A 6028-nucleotide genomic window follows, 5' to 3' on the forward strand; every position below is an offset into this window, starting at 1 on the left:
TCCCAAAATCAAAACTTCAGTACATGTCATTAGTAGAGATAATTCTTAATTATTATGGCAAAGAGGAAATAAATGGCTGTTGAGGAAAGATTCTTTTACATCAGTGGTCCCAGATAGCCTGCCAGATTTTTTGGTTTAAAAAGGACGTTATCTATATGTAATGTGATAATCCAATAAATTTAAAAAACAGCTTAATACAGCTATCTTCCAAATATAGACACCTTGATAATGATAGGCTTTCCATTTTACATAATTCAGAAATATTCATAATTCAGAAATATTGTAATGGTAGAGATAAATGTAATAAATTATAGGCTGACCTGCATAATATTTTAAAGCCAATCGAAACTTTACTGTATCAATTTGGGATTATATTTGACTGCAAGTAACCAAAAGCAACCCAACAGGCTTGCAAGTTTTAAATCAGTAAGTATGTGAGACATGTCTCAATTTAGAAGTTTATTTTGCCAAGGTGAAGGACACACCTGGAAGAAATGACACGGAATCACAGAAACAGTCTGTGGTCTGTGCCTTTCTGCAAAGATGAATTTGAGGGTTTCAATATTTAAAGGAGAAAAGTGAGCTGCAGGGGAGAGAAGAGGGGTATGGTCACATTACTGAACCCACATGTTGCAAGAGAAAAGGAGCAGGTAGGGAAACTGTTACATATTTATCTTGCACTCAGCACATACATAAGGTGAACATAGAGTAACTACCTGTGGAGATATTTAACCTTTTACCTGTAGCTATCTGCTTAGGAACAAAAGGAAATGCAGTTTCTTGCATGACTCAGCTTTCAGCTTCATTTTTTTCCTTTTGGCAGAGTGAATTGGGGTCCCAAGTTTTTATTTTCCTTTCACAAATTCTAAAGGGCTTAGAGTTTATGTTCTTTCCTTAAGAAACCAAGCTCAGAAGAAGGCAGTTGCTCAGAAGTAAGCAGTTAATTCTATAGCTCAAGAATGTCAACAGCACTATAATTATCCTTGGCCTTTCCTTGGCCTGGAAGTGGCTGCCACAGCTTCAGCTATATCCACATTCCAGAAAAGAAACAGGAATTGGCAAGGAAAATGGGTCAAACAGTACTAGGGCAAGAAAGCAAAATTTCCCAGAAGTCAAGTGCAGACGTTTCCTTCTGTCTTAGCAAAATCTGTCAGATACCCATCTCTAGCTTCGAGAAAGTTATTTTTAGCTAGATATGTTGCCGTCTAGCTATGAACAATATCTTGGTTCTGTTCATAAGGACAAAGACAGCAATTGATACTGGGTGCAAGTAGTGTGTGCCTTTCCAATTCTGCTTCAGTTTCCACCATTCCTTATAAGGTAGCGAACACTATGCCAATTTTTCAAGATCTTCTTACAAATTTAGAAGATTCTGAATTTGTAACTTGAGGAGATTCACTGATAGGAAGCATTTAAAAGTAGTCTTCAATTTTTACAGGTTTAGAGACATAGTTTTATTCACTCAACCAAACTATAACCATATTCCAAAGGTTGTGCTAAGCAAAACCTCAGGACACTGATAAACCAACAAGGAAGCTATAGGTGGGTCTAACAGAATGAGGAAGGCTGGACATTCAGAAGGGGCTCCTCCTGCTGGGGAAAGTACATGCCAAGGCCGATGGGAAGGTTGCCTAGAGACCAACACGTCATTCATTAACCGGGCTAGGCTGAATGATCCTCTACACAAAGGATATTTCTGATTACACAAGAAAAAAGGGGATGTAACAAGTATTAATCACTTATGCATTGGACCAGGTGTTTTCACCTTGCCTGCTTTTCAGGGTGTTCAGGATTGAATGTGTTATCAACCTTTTTTAGAGAGGGAACTAAACCCCAGAGGGATTGTCACTTGCCCAAAGTTGCCCAGATAACCAAGGTAAAGGTTCAATTTCAGCTCTGACTGACTTCAACCGATAGCTCCAGAGGTCTCCTAGCTATTAAAGTGGAATGCAGGCTGGGCACGGTGGCTCACGCCTGTAACCCCAACAATTTGGGAGGCCAAGGCAGGTGGATCACCTGAGGTCAGGAGTGCAAGACCAGCCTGTCCAACACGGGTGAAACCCCATCTCTACTAAAAAAAAAAAAAAAAAAAAAAAAAAAAAAAATACAAAAATTAGCCAGGTGTGGTAGCAGGCGCCTGTAATCCCAGCTACTTGGGAGGCTGAGGCTGGAAAATCACTTGAACCTGGAAGGCGGAGGTTGCAGTGAGCTGAGATCACGCCATTGCACTCCAGCCTGGGCAACAACAGCAAAACTCCATCTCAAAAAAAAAAAAAAAATGTGGAATGCAGGTAGCCCTGACACAGCCTGTGTTCTCTCCACTGCACTCTGCTGCCACGACCATCCAGCTGCCTCTTTCCTCTTAGACATGGACTCATTCTGCTTGACATGATTTCTCTGGCCCCACTTCTGGGTTTCACATAGGTCCCAGCTTTTACTAACTCATGATTATTTACATCAATCAGAATGCAAATTACTCAAATAGGACTTTTTTCCAGTTATGTTTTTTGTTCTAAAGATGTGGCCTTCTGAACATCTTCACTATTTCAAGTTCTTGTCAGCAACATGTTTACAAACCATCTATGGAGATGGCCATCTTCTGATGTGTTGTTTCTATCTTAAAGGATGGCCTTTGGTATCCCTCATCCTTTTGATGTCCCTAATCCTTGGAACGTCCTAACTGTTGTAAATACTGACCATATTGTTAATGCTTTCAGAACAGCATTGAATTTTACCATTTTGTTTTAGGTGTCTATGTGGAGAAACAATTTAGAAATTCATTTTTTGTGGATTATTTAAAACTCATGGAGGCCGGGTATGGTGGCTCACGCCTGTAATCCCAGCACTTTGGGAGGCCAAGGCAGGCGGATCACTTGAGGTCAGGAGTTTAAGACCAGCCTGGCCAATATGGTGAAACCCCATCTCTACTAAAAATACAAAAATTAGCCAGGCATGGTGGCACGTGCCTGTAGTTCCAGCTACTGGGAAGGCTGAGGCAGAAGAAGAATTGCTTGAACCTGGGAGGTGGAGGTTGCAGTGAGCTGAGATCACGCCACTGCACTCCAGCCTGGATGACAGAGCAAGACTCCATCTCAAAAAAAAAAAAAAAAAAAACTCATGGTAATACTCATTTTAGAGCTGGAAATCTCTGTTACTTGCAACTCTCCTAACTGTGTTCATTGCAGTGATCTATTCCCCTACTAGACTATAAACTTTGAGAGGGCAGGAGCCCTTTCTGCCTCATTACTGTTGTATATGTCCCATGTGCCTGAACATAGCACAGACTAGCTTCTCATTATGTAAACATTTATCATATGGATAAAGGGGACTCTCCGAATAGTAAACCAACAGTTGAGAATTAACAAGTCACAAATCTGCATAGTTCTTTTCCATATAAAAAATGCCGTGGCTCTAAGACCTAATGGGGCTCCTTCTGTACTACCACAAAGGCTTTCTGAATTGGTGGGAAAATACAATAATCATTGTCATCGCATTAACCCACAAGTTATTGGGAATACTTACAAAATAAAATTATAAACATTAAATCTCAAAACACTTTCTCACACATTTCAAAACTTACAAATAAGAATAGACACAAAATGGAACCAGAGTCCCAACAAAAACACATTATATAGGAAGTTATGTGATAAGGGTAGCATTTCAAATCAGTAGATAAAAGAATAATGATTCAATATATGATGTTTGGATAATTAACTATAAAAAATTAGATTATTATGCCATACAGAAAAATAAATTCAAAATGGAATAAGTATGTATGTATTTGCTCCATCACAGTATTAGAAAAACACATGGGAAAATATTTTAATAATTTCTAGTAGAGGACAGATTTTACCTACTGCCAGGCACCATTTATTGCATGGGAAGACAAGAAGTACACACAGCAGCTAGTAAATATGTTGCATAAGCCCCCAGAAAGAACTCCCTGAAAAGGGGCCAAATACATTCTCAAAAAAAGATTCTATCACAATTCACAATCCACACAAATATATAAATATGCTAATATTTGGTAGAGACCAGAGCCAAAAAAAAAACATTCTTAATAAGATCAATAAGCTGAATATATTAAAAAAATAAAACTCTGTATTGCAAAAGACATAGAATAACAAAAGATAAAAGAGTGGGTAAAATGTTGACAAGACATAGGACACATTGTCACTTACCATTATGGTTCAAAATCTATACATCGAAAAGGAAAAGATACAACAGAAAAGCAGGCAAAGGACATAAGTCAGCAAGTGATTGTGAAAAATGCTCTAGTTCACTTAGTTTTTAAATGAAATTTTTTTTTTTTTTGAGACGGAGTTTCGCTCTGTCGCCCAGGCTAGAGTGCAGTGGTGTGATCTCGGCTCACTGCAACCTCCGCCTCCTGGGTTCACACCATTCTCCTGCCTCAGCCTCCCGAGTAGCTGGGACTACAGGCGCCCACCACCACGCCCGGCTAATTTCTTGTATTTTTAGTAGAGACGGGGTTTCATCGTGTTAGCCAGGATGGTCTCGATCTCCTGACCTCATGATCCGCCCGCCTCGGCCTCCCAAAGTGCTGGGATTACAGGCGTGAGCCACCGCGCCCAGCCTAAATGAAATTTTAAACGAGATGTTTTAACCAATTAAAATTGATCATTCATTTGACTGGTGAGACTGTGGGAAACCAAGCCCTCTCGGGCACTGCTGTATGACATTGCCAGATAGCAATCTGTCATACATTTCGGTGAGCAATTGGCTTGGAAATTCAAGTCACAGGAAGTGAGCCTACAGAAATACTTGAACCTAAAGGCAAAAGTGTTTGTAGCAGCACTGTAATACTGTTAAGCTGAAAGCTATCTAAGTGTCCATGAATAAGGAGTGGTTAAATAAATTACAGTCCTTTCACGCAATAGAATACTTCCACATCACTACTATTCTAAAGAATGAGGTAGGTCAACACAGACTGACACTCAAAGATATTCCATAATGTGTCATCAAGTGACTTACAAAACAATATACGGAATGATCTCAAGGTTCTTAAAATGATACAGTTTACATACCCAGCTTAGAAGGATACACATGTGTCTTTCTTTCTTTTTTTTTTTTGAGTCAGAATCTTACTCTGTCGCCCAGGCTGGAGCGCAGTGGCATGATCTCAGCTCACTGCAACCTCTGCCTCCTGGGTTCAAGTGATTCTTCTGCCACAGCCTCCCAAGTAGCTGGGATTACAGGTGCATGCCACCATGCCTGGCTAATTTTTGTATTTTTAGTAGAGATGGGGTTTCACCATGTTGGCCAGACTGGTCTTGAACTCCTGACCTCAGGTGATCTGCCCACCTCAGCCTCCCAAAGTGCTGGAATTACAGGCATGAGCCACTGTGCCCAACCATATGTGTCTATCTTTTAGAGAGTGAAAATACAGGGCATTCCATTTTTAACCTTATGTGTGTTTTAAATTCTTTCCAAGCTTGTGTTACATCTATAATCAAAAGAGATTTTCAATTTCTTAAAAATAATAATCATTTGAGAAAACTGCCCCATTTATTATAAGAGCTATTTGTTCTCCTCTCAGTGCACCTGAGGACCTGCCCAGAGCCAAGAAGTCACATAGGTCTGCGTCACCCTGCAGTATGAGGTGACATCTCCTCTACTCAGAGTTCTAACCCTTGTTCAATTAAAATCCACAACATGGCTGGGCGCGGTGGCTCATGCCTGTAATCCCAGCACTTTGGGAGACTGAGGCAGGCAGATCACTTGAGACCAGGAGTTCGAAACCAGACTGGCCAACATGGTGAAACCCTGTCTCTACTAACATACAAAATATTAGCCGGGCGTGGTGGCACACACCTGTAGTCCCAGCTACTTGGGAGGCTGAGGCAGGGGAATCACTTGAACCCAGGAGGCAGAGGTTGCAGTGAGCCAAGATTGCGCCACTGCACTCCAGCCTGGGCAACAGAGCAAGACTCTGTCTCAAAAAAAAAAAAAAAAAAATCCACAACATAAGGATAAGTTCCCCTAATGAAGGATTTTACCTACTGCCAGG

Source organism: Nomascus leucogenys, chromosome 9, assembly GCF_006542625.1.
Source record: "Nomascus leucogenys isolate Asia chromosome 9, Asia_NLE_v1, whole genome shotgun sequence".
In the NCBI taxonomy this organism is placed as follows: Eukaryota; Metazoa; Chordata; class Mammalia; order Primates; family Hylobatidae; genus Nomascus; species Nomascus leucogenys.